At 32.8% G+C, this 12,108-nt stretch overlaps 1 protein-coding gene across 1 annotated transcript in view; it reads left to right on the top strand.

The window, feature by feature from the left end:
• Tenm1 (teneurin transmembrane protein 1) overlaps nt 1-12,108 on the top strand; it is a 748,830-nt gene that overhangs the window by 121,517 nt on the left and 615,205 nt on the right. Inside the window, exon 3 of the mRNA XM_034485178.2 lies at nt 9,105-9,134. The gene's annotated coding sequence lies outside the window, so the exon portion shown is untranslated. The remainder of the gene's footprint in view (nt 1-9,104; nt 9,135-12,108) is intronic.

Genomic DNA, 12,108 nt, shown 5'->3' with positions numbered 1-12,108 from the left:
AGTATAAATGAGAAGAGACCCAAAAATCCAAATACATCATCAAAATTCTACCACCAAGATTTGTTTTTCTTTCAAAAATATTTTGATTGTTTATGGTATGCTTGGAATTTTCAAAAGTCCCCAGACACAGTGGAGAATCATATCAATAAAGCTCTTGCCTTTGAATTACTTGCTGCTATGCTAATCAAGACAAAAGTGTATCAAAGAAAAATAGCTTAGAATGTTGGATTCTGTAAAGAAAAAGAATAATACAAGCCCAATAACTAATAAACAAGTCAGTATGTTCAACTACAGACAACCAAATAGAAATAAGAAATAAGCGTGGTTGTAAGAAAATAACTACTGTAGATCACAAACCTTTGATGCATGGCACGAAATGAGTAATAGTCATTCTATCCTTTGTAATTATATATTGTTGGATAGTTTTGTATGTTTTGTTAATGTCACCATTTTCTTGCTCATGGTCTTGTGGTGAAAGTCTTTTTTTGTATATCCCTATCACCTGTCAAAGAGAAAAATAAAAGAATTTCTTTAGCCGGTCATCTTGTCATTACTAAAGCAGTGCTTTCCAACTTTAATGAGCAGAGAAATCACAGGGGATCTTGTTATCATTCAGATACTGATTCTCTAGGTCTTGGGCAGGATTTTAGATTCTGTGTTTGCACATGCTACTGATATAAGCGCTCCTTTCCGTGCCTTCAAATTTGACTAGTATGAAGCTAAAGAGCCAATCTGGAAAACATTAGAAACAGCAGGTCTAGGGCATTCATTTATCTGAGTTTCGAATATGTGAGATGGGATAGTCATAATGCCATTTGCTTTTCATTTTAACAACAGGCAGTTGTCACAAATTGCATCCTGTTTAAACATAATATTTGACATAAGATTTGACAAAAGTAGTAATATAACAAACACATGATTCTTTCAATGTTGTCCTGAAACAGATGTGAATGCACAGCTGTCTACTACAAAGAGAGCTTTGAGGGGAAAGTCTCCAATGAGCAATACATCCCATTTTATCATTTCCTCTTTATGGTGCTTTTTTCTGCATTCCACGAAAATAACATAATGGGATTTTACTGTAGCCTGTTTGAATGGATAGTACAAAGGAGAAATAATGTAGTCAAGAAATTGTTCTCACAACAAAAAAGTTCATGTGAGAAATGGTGGCACACTACAACTTACCATTAGAAATGAAATTTGAGCAAGGTAAAAAAAATTCAATATAAATTGTGTATTGTTTATCAAAGACACTTGTAATATACAGATAGATTTTCATTATGAGTCCTGAGAGTTAAAAATAATGTGGTCTTCAAAACATTGTTTTAATATGACCAGCATATTACATTGAAGAAACTGTTCTTTCTCAAGATTTTGATAAATACAAATATGAAAACAGTGTATTCAGATACTGCTGGGAAAGTTAATAAATTCATCTATTCCTCCTTTGCTTTCTCCTTTTTATGAATGAACCACAGAATTTAATTTGTTATTTTAGATGAATTTATTATCTATTTTAGTGACACTTTTTCCTGATAAGCTCATTTAGTATTCCATCGACATCATGTTAAGAATTTTGTCTGTACTTGATTGATTAATTGACTGATCAGTTGATTGATGGATTGATTCATATGAGAAGCAGTATAGTAATGTGTGTTCAGAGTCTGGATTTTAGAGACATATTTCAATCCTGATGCTGACATTTATTAATTATGTAACATTAAATATTTCATTTAAGATCATAATGTCAGTTTATTCATCAGAAAAAAATGGGAAAAATAATGTCTCCTTATACTGTGGGTAATAAATATGCTAACACACATAAACCAGCCAAATTATTACGATCATAGATACAAACACTTGCTAATCATTTAGAACACATTGGCTAACTTATTACCAATATCTGCTAAACTATTTCATGTCAATGCTCATATTTATATCCTTAAGAACAATACGAATACATTTTCATACATTAGACAAATACATTTATTTTGTGTGTATTTTCAATCACCTATTATTTCTGTAATTTTGTCATCATTACAGAAGATTTTATGTACAGCTTCAACTACCAAGTATGAGTTTGAAAAATGAAATCTACAAATAAAATAAATTCCTACAAATAAGCAGTAAGTAATGAGGTGTGGTGAATGAAAACATATACTTTCTCAATAAATAATTAATTCTAATTATAATAACCCCCTTTCTTAAGTATATATTTAAACATGTTAAACACTCTGTACAATCCCCAGAATTCTTCCTAACAATTATGAATTAAGCAACTAAAATTCACAGAGACTTAGTAATATGTTTCAGGGCATTATTATAGGACTCAACCTGATGAATGATAAATACATTGCCTTGTTTTTACTTAGTTTACAAATATTCAAATGAAATTCCTACTTAAAACAACTAAATTAGATTCACACTACAGTTCTAGCTATGTAACCACTTGGAATTCGGAAACCTTGTTTAGACAGATGGATCCTAAGTGTACATCTTAAACTTCTTTGTAAAAGACTTCCTCTTCTGGCATTTCCTTGTCATACTGCTTCTTCTCCCTCCAGAATCACAAGAGTTGATCATCTGCTTCAAATGCCCTAGTCACTGCCAACATAACTCCGTATGCATCCTCTGTCATCATGCTCCAGATTCTCCCCTCATTTTCTTCTTTGGTATGAGTTATGATAATACATTTATGGCATTCTATCAGTGAGAGTAATCCAAATATGAAAACATTGTCTTTCTCCATCTGTTTCTACACTTAGGCTAGCTATCACATTTTAATTAGTAAGTACTACTCTGAAGCAGTCGTCCAGAACACAAAGTAAATGATCAATACTGCTGGTTCAAGTCCAGATGTACTATAATGAGACTCCTGGACATAAACAGTATTACAACAGGTGATGTATGATCACAGAATTGGCAGATTATTAAACCACTAATAATACCCTTGTTCCATTTGCCCAGGGAAAAATAATTTCAAGGGATTTACCCATCCCTATTCATTAATACATTTTCCTGATACTATACAGCATTTATTAGGTGGATTGTTAATCGTAGAAGTAGAGACAGTATTAAGTTGCAGGATTTGAGAACATACTTTCTTAGTCTCAAGTTTTCTTGCTGATGAGAAAACATTTTGTCTAATATTGATTCAGTCACCTGCATCATATCTGCCTTTTAGATTTTAATTGCCGTTCCTTCAGCCTTTGCTGTTCTTCCAATTCAAGTGTCATTTGCAACTAGGAAATGTTTTCAATATTCTCATCCAAATAATTACATTCATATAAAAATCTGTTAATGAAACATTAGAGCTAAGGGCTTAATTGCTGAAAAAAATCAATGCTTGAAGCTAAAATACTCAGTTATGGTTCCATGGTAACAGGATCTATTAGTAACTGTATAAATGTTATCTAATTGAAATTAACATGCTACTTTAGGTACTTTTAAAACTATATATAAGATAATATGCTATTTAAAAATAAAATAATTGTTTAAATAGATTTCTGGTTGAAAATTATAGGGAGTTTCCCAGTTTTTTCAATTATTTTCTGCTTATCAAATTTCATGCTCATTTTTTCTATCAATTTAATGGAGATAACCCTCAATTGCTTTAGAAATATGATAGTATTTAATGTCCACAAATCAAAGTTATATCATGTATTTTTCTAAAGAAGGAAATGCTTTGCAGAAAATGAAAGTATACACTTAATGACATGGGGTATAGCCAAAGCAGGGAAGCCAGGACAGCAGGTTGTCTGAAGGAAATTTCTAAATATAAAGAATACACATGAATTTTTCAAGTGTGATGAGTACAACAAAGACAATAATGTATTGTACACTTATATCAGGTTAATAAAATGTGGCCAGAAAGTGCTTAAAGTCTTTAGTAGGCATATTACTGCCATCCACACAAAATGACTGAATATGACATCTAATAAATGAACAACTGAGGACTTATAGTAAGCACACTAGGAGGATGATTCAGTAGCAAGAAACAATAATGAGATTTTCTTGTCCCAACATTGTCTAGATTGAAGAAAAGAAATTAGAAGCGTGGGCTGTGGAACAATGTTTCCAAAGACACATAAGACAATATTAGCAGCATTTGCACAAAGACTAAAGCCAAACCCTCCTCTCCTAGAAAAAGAACACATTGCTGAGAAAGACTTTATGGTACTTCAAATGCAGGAAGAAATGTATAATCAAAATGTACTTATTGGTTAATGTGTTGATCAACAGACTAAAATATTAAAGTACACAGCATTTGCCCTTAATAAGTAGTTTTTAATCCATCTGGAAAAAGGAGGTCTAATACATTTATCTTAAAATGTATAGAAAAGCTCCAAGTTCAGATACATATGAAGATCTAAAAGACTATGACACAAAATTCAGCTCATGTTTCTGGAACAATTCCAGATTTAAAAAAAAAAAAAAAAAAAAAAAAAACAAGTTGCTATAGAGCAATCTGACTGTATATCTTGATGGATCTTCAGTTTCTAGTACATTGTTGACATTAAAAGAAAAGATTAAACACAAAATTACTTATAGTAATATATATGTAGTATATATAGTAATATACTTATAGTGTCATATATATATATATATATATATATATATATATATATATATATTCAAATGTTTATAGCCTAATTGCAGGACAAGGATGCATACATATATACATTGTTTCATACATTCTGGGCTGGCTTGAAATTCAAATGCAGCAAAGGACAACCATGAACTTCTTAACATGGCTCTACCTCTCAAGTTTTGAGGTTACATGTGTGCTAAACCTGGTTATGCATAGTTGAATATCATGCACACACATGCTCTAGTTTGAAGCTATATCTTTAGCACTATTCATTTTTAAAGAATAAGATATAGGCTCTTCCCTTCTTGCTCTCACTCTGTCCTCTCACCCTTACCCATCTCCCCTTATTCCCCCCCTCCCCCTCTCTCTCCATGTGCTCATGTCCAGCCTCTATCCCTTTACTCTCTCTCTCTCTCTCTCTCTCTCTCTCTCTCTCTCTCTCTCTCTCTCTCTCTCTCTTTCTCTCTCTCTCTCTCTTCCTTTCTCTGTCTCTACTATCCTCTAAACTCCGCTTCCCATGCCCTGAATAAACTATTCTATACTGTAAAAAAGAACATGATATAGACAAGGAACTTAATGGTCTTATGTAAAAATGACAACTTTTAAGAAAAATCAATTTAAAATCCTATAGGTATCTTACAGAAATAAGACTTTAAGGATTAGTGACTGCACATGGATGTAGAAATGGGTAAACTATGGAGTCAAGGAGATTGGGTTTGATTTTAAACATTGACATTTCTGTGGTGTGCTGTTTTGATATGGAAGAAAGTTCAACAAAAATTTATCATGTGAAAAATGATCTAATCAAATATTTCTAGGTGTATGCATAAAAGCAATAAAAGCATGTTTGTAAAAATACATGTCCAAATTTTTATAACATTATTCCTAATACCTAAAATTTCTGTGGGTTTTTTTTTTTTTGCTATGACTAATATCTAGCATAATAACTTAATGGAAAAAGAAGATTTCTTTTGGTTTGTAGTTTCATTTTTTTCTGGGGCTTTGGTGTCATAGTACAACATGTTGGAGGTGTACAGTAGAATGGAGCTGCGTAAAACAAGGTAGAAAGGAAGCAGGAAGGTCAAACAAAAACAAGATATAACCTTGAAAGACATGTAATCCTCAGAACACACTTTTTCCAGGTAGGATCCATCTCCTATAACAAACATTCCTGCAATTCCCAAAAATAGTGTATGATGTATGATGTATGGGAAGAGTCTTTCAACACATATTCAAATGTTCTGAGGTTGTTTTTTGCCCAAGCAAATAATAATTCTTCAAAACATTATGCTAAATGAAAAAATAGTTGCAAAAGACATTATAAGATTCTGTTCATGTGAAATGTTCTAGAAAAACAACTGTAAATACAGAAAGCAGATGGATGGTTGCCTACAATACGGACAGGGATAAGAAGTTAAGCAAATGAGCACAACAGATATTTTGGGAATGGCACAAAGGTTCCAAAATTGATTTTTGGTGATTATGAACCAACTCAATGAATCATGTAAAAACATAATTAAATTATAGATTTTATCCTGTGTCAATTATAAGAGCAGAGAAACTGGCTAATATCAACTGGTCAACTCTGAAAACATACATAGAGGTGACATATTGAATTAACAGGTTACATTTAGGAATATATGTATATACAAATGTAAATATGAATGCAATAACAATAAAAAGGAGGGCATCAATTTGAAGGAGAGAAGGAGCGGTATATGGAAATGTTTACATAGAGGAAAGGGGAGGTTGAATTTTTTTAATTAATTAACTTATTTATTTATTTATTTATTTATTTATTTATTTTAAACTCCAAATTGTATTTGCCTCCCAGTCCACCCTCCAACTGTTCCACATCCCATACCTCCTCCCCACACTTCTGTCTCCACGAGAATGTCCCCACCCCCAGCCCCCACCCCACCAGACCTCTAAACTCCTGGTGCCTCCAGTCTTTTGAGGGTTAGGTGCACCTTCTCTGACTAAACCCAGACCTGGCAGTCTTCTGCTGTGTACGTGTTGGAGGCCTCATATCAGCTAGTGTTTGCTGCCTGGTTGGTGGCTCAGTGTCTGAGAGATCTCAGGGGTCCAGGCTAATTGAGACTGTTGGTCCTCCTACAGGATCACCCTCCTCCTCAGCTTCTTCCAGCTTTTCCCTAATTCAACCACAGAGCTCATCAGCTTCTGTTCATTGGTTAGGAGACTTAAATGCAATCTCAAAAATAAAGAAAAATACATAATTTTTTTTTCTTAGTTTGCTTTTCTGTTGTGAACAATACTTAAGGGATACTTTAAAGGATAAAGATCTTGATATATCTCACAGTTCCAGGTTATAGGCCATTGTAGTGGCAAAGCTAAGGCTTCAGGGACTTGAAGCAGCTGTTATTATTGCTGGTGTTCAACTCAATTGCTCGATTGCAGTATAGTTTTATCCTATGAAATGAGGCTGTTCATATATAGGATGGCTCTTCATGTATCAACGAACTCAATAAGAAAATTCTTTGCAAGACAAGCCCACAGTCAATCTAATCTACAATATTCTATTGATACCCCATTCCTAAGTGATTCTAGGTCTTTTCAAGTTGGTAAGTAAATGAACCATGATGGAATTAGAAGTGCCAAGTGTTGCACGATGGTGATCATATAGTACTGTACTATCAATGGTATGTTTGATTATCTTTAAAGCAATCAGTAAATGTCTTCTCAACTCACTGGGCCTTTAGTAGGAAATGATGGACTGAGTTTTTCCTAGGTGGTGAGGAAGTGTGAAAAAGAAAAAGAATAGGGAAATAATATTAATAATGAAGTGGAGTATGAAATAACTCAGACAATATGTTTTCTTATAGAGTTTAATAGTGTAAAGTATCCATACTATTGGACTATGAATATTAAGAATACTACTATTGGAGTGTAAATATTAGAATCCATTGACATCACAACTGGCACTGATAAAGGACTGGTAGAATGTACGTGACAAGTAGCATGCATCAATGATAAAGCAGTGGGCTACCCTACACTGGTGCTAAGAATTAGGCTAATCTGGCTGTAGCTGTCTAATGCTGCAACAAGACATTCCGAAGCTTGATTTCTTTTCCTGTTTGATAAAGTACTATCACAAAATAAACTTTAAAATAATTTGCCATGGCTCACATCTCAAAGTTTTAATGCATCATGGCAGGAAGTCAAGGGATCAGGAATTTGAAACAGCTGGTTAAATAGTATTCGCAATCAGGGAACAGACAGTGATGGATGCTTGTACTCAACACATTTTCTGTTTTCATGTAATCCAGGATCCTGGCTTAGGAAATGGTGCTGTACACTCTTAGAATGATCTTCCCACCACAATAAATGTAATATAGTTCTTTAAAATCATGACTGGGAGTGAGTAACAAATAGAATGTAAAAAAATGAAAGTAATAAAAAAAAATCATGACAACAGGTTAAAAAAAATCACCCACAAATGTATCTGTAGACTTATCTTGTAAAGAATTCCAAATCCTGTGAAATGGAAAACACAACCCATCACAGAGGCAAATTTGGGAAGAATTTAGGTCATAAAATATTGATGTGATATCTTTTATTTGCTGTGATTTGACAGGTACCTAAACAAGAATAGTTTTTTATTTATGATAAGATATAGGAAAGTGACCACACTGGGAGTGCATAGGGATAGTGTTGTGAAACCACGTGTGTAAAATAATTGGTGATCCAGTGTCATATGAGCACTAGCCTTCAAATTTCAAATCTTGTGAGTTATTTAAGTAAGAAGCTCTGTCAACACTATGCCCTTTAACTCTCCAACAGATTTGATGATGTACTGGGGTAGGGAGGACCTCCGAATGTCTTATCCAAGTTGTCTAGAGTTGTAAAGATTTCCTACCCATCTTGAAACAAATCCTTACAGTGCTTGATCTAAGTGATGTGATAAGATCATGACCTTTTCAGAAATGCCTTTGATGTCAATCCTAATTCTACTAAATTTTACCTGACAGGGAAAGAATGAAACATTATAGGCTCGTTTGTCAAGCATGCCAGTAATCTCTCATGGCAATAATCTGCTCCAACTCAGCCCTGCAGTAATAGGGTGTGGGAGTGATTTACCCTGACTGGGAATAAACTTGTTAAGTGTTCAAACATTGATTAATGAAGTAAAAATGCACTAGGTAGACCTTGAAGTGATAAACTGGACAGGAACCTTGGCAGACAGTGCTTCCTGCCCACTAGCATGCTATGATTTATTTTGAGAATGATGATTTTCTTACCCACACACCTCCAATGCCATGGGAAAAATCAGTATTGATAGCTAAGATGCAAAGATGAAAAATATCACATATCACTCCTAATTTAAGTTTTAATCACCTTTATAAAGGTGAAGAAATATTCATCGTGAAATTTGTGAAGGCCCATTTTTGCTCAGCTGACCTTTTTGTTATAAAATTTTAAAGCTGCTCTATCATTTTTGATAATATAAACATAAAAGATCAAGGAAATTGAAATTGCATTTTTATTTTTACAGGTACATTTTATGATTGGCCATTACAGCAAAGTAAGTATGTGATATTTTTAGTTGATTATTCATTAAGTTTTAGAATTCCTTTAATCTCTTCTTCAATGTATCTTATTTCCCCAAACACTACCAGCACTCTAGCTAACAAACTAAAACGGAGATGGGGTAGGGGGAGTATATTTAATATATTTTTCTTTATTGTTATTCTTAATATTTTCATAAATTGCTAAATTTCTTTCTGGTAAAAGTTAATTCAATAGCAAACAGAGTATTCTTAGAATGTGCCATGTCCATTTTCTTATCCTCTACTTTTGTGCCTCAATGTGATACACAAAGTTTAACTTAAAATATTTAGATTTTTTTAGACTAATAGACCACGAATCCTCACTTTTGTGTTCCTACCATGAGTTTGACTGTCTTTGGAGAGGAGTCTAAGGTCAATGTTATGCATCATTATTTCAGACTGTTATTTTGAAGTCGCTTTTTAATGGTGGTCTTGTTTCTCTCAGATATTTTGAGGCATGAACTTATTGTTTAGCCCAGGCATCCCTTAAACTCCCAGTGATCTGCCTGCCTCAGCCTCTAATTTGTCAATGTAATAAGGCATATGTCTATCCCCACAGCCTTAACTAATAAAAGTTCATTTATATCACATTATAATTACATACACATCACATAGTATGAAAGGAGTTTAAATACCAAATGAGATCTGAAATGTGGGAGCTGTGACAAGTCCTGTTAGACCAGAAAGGTTCAGTAATATTGCCTTACAATTTCTTCCCCAAACTTCGGAATAGTTCCTGTTCATTACATCCCTCAAACCATGCCTGACAATAGTCCCTGAGTGAGCAATTAACTTACCAAGAATTATACTTCCTTTAAAATTGAGAAGTTTTTAGTTTGATAACACAAAGAAAATCTTGTCTTGGCCCCCAACTAGTACTCTGAGAAATTACTGGCAAATTACTGTAAATGGCTCTTCTTGCAATGCTGTCACTGATAGATAAATCTATGTTTTATAGTTCTGACTTTTATTGTCTCTTAAAACATCATCAGATTGATTTTAGAGTAGCAATGATATAAAATAAATACACAAGATACACTCCCAATAAAACAGAAGAAAAGCATCCTTCTTTGTTTCTGAGAATTATAGTGCAAAAAGGGAAAATCATTCCTTAGCACCTTTTGGTTCCAGCAGAAACATGTCTGTTTCTAACTTGTAAATTGTGGAGCCAGCTCATTGTATAAAAACTAAGGAACTCATGGAAAGGCCAATATTTTCATTGTATATTTATCAATAAAAATAATATTCTTGATGAGCTTTAAGATAAAACTTAGTTCTTATGGTTTAATAAAGCTACATTCACATAATACATCCATCAGTTATAATTTTGTATCTCACATTGTTCAAAAAATATAAATACAGATATAACAACTCCATGAACCTGCTGTAGCAGGTTAGTAGTATTAACTACTTCTGTATTAATTTACTAATTTTTTATAAACACCTAAATACTTTATTGGTGATAATTGTAGAGATAAAGATAAACTATTCTTTTTTTCTTCACACATAACAGTGATAAACATACATTTGTAACATGGATAAGTCTTAATTAACTATAATATATAGAGAGACAAATGCTAATTAAGGCACTTTAAAATTAAGTAGCACATTTATCTTTTATTTCAGTCTTTGTTGTTGAAATGTATTATAAAACTGTAGTCCATTTAATTATCTTGGTAAGTACAGTTTAGAGAAGATAATTGTCTTTTACTTTAGTATTTGTAATATTTCTCAGGGTCTCATGTTTATTCTGAAACCAGTTAGTATTCTACAGACAAAGTTATATACTGGGATGAATCCTTATAACAGCACATCATTTCATGGGAGCTGAAATTATTTCTCTTTTAGTAAATCTGAGATATCTGCTTGCTTAGTCACAAGGCTTCTTTTTCTCATAAAAGTTTGAGTATAGAACATGAAATTAAATGTTTCATTAGTTGAGCTTCATTTAATTAACGTTTTACTGTACATAAAATCTTAATTAGTAACAGAGAGATCTGGCTGCTTTGAGGAAGAAGTAGTTTGTTCCATTTGGGATATGAGATTTTTGTTCAGAAAATAGGCTGACTCCATGATAGTATCCAGAAGGGATCAAACAAAACAAGTGAAGGGAAATCCTATACTATGCAAAATAGTGAGCTAAAGTTAAAATGTTTATGATAAAGAAACACACTGAACAGGAGATACATCTATTTGATGAGCTTTTCGTGGAAGGCTGACGAGAAACCCTCATTTAGAATGGACTCAAATATTTGCCTTCTGTAAATACATTCTATTTACAGATAATCATATTGTTTCATAATATCTACAAAGAATTTTTATTAGACACTATATCCCAAATGTCATACCTAGATTTTACTTACATATTTTCATTTTATTGTTCATCAGCTCTACTCTTCAGTTTTTCTCACGTAATACATGACTCCTTGCAGAAATATGATGACTTATTATTTGTTAAATTCATAACTGGATTTGTTAAACTTCTATCTTATACTTTTCTTCTCAGTCTTTAACATTCTATAATTAAAAAAAAACTTAGATTTTTTTATTGTTGTTGGTTTGTTCCTTACTATTTCCTTATTCACTTTCTGAACTTTTTCTATATCAACCAAAGAAGGAGTCATTGAGATGACTAAATGTCTTATGGCAACTGTTATAGCAGGATTAATCACAAATGGAAACCCCTAAAATTGTCACATTGTTCCCTCTTTTCATTTTAGCTGGCTTCTTCCAGGACAGTTTGTAATTCACAGTGAATCATAATAACAGTTTTGATTATTTCCAAGTCAGTGGGTTGTTATGACTTTGTATTTCTTTCTTCAACAATGCAAATCAGAATGTTTTATTTAAAATTCTGTGTGCTTCAGTGTATGGTGTAGAATGTTAGTTATTGCTCTCTTTTTTTAAAAAAAAACATGTGTCTTTCAAGACAGTGCAGGTCAATTCTAA

This window comes from Arvicanthis niloticus, chromosome X, assembly GCF_011762505.2.
Source record: "Arvicanthis niloticus isolate mArvNil1 chromosome X, mArvNil1.pat.X, whole genome shotgun sequence".
Lineage (NCBI taxonomy): Eukaryota > Metazoa > Chordata > Mammalia > Rodentia > Muridae > Arvicanthis > Arvicanthis niloticus.
This window is presented reverse-complemented; position numbering and strand designations above follow the sequence as displayed.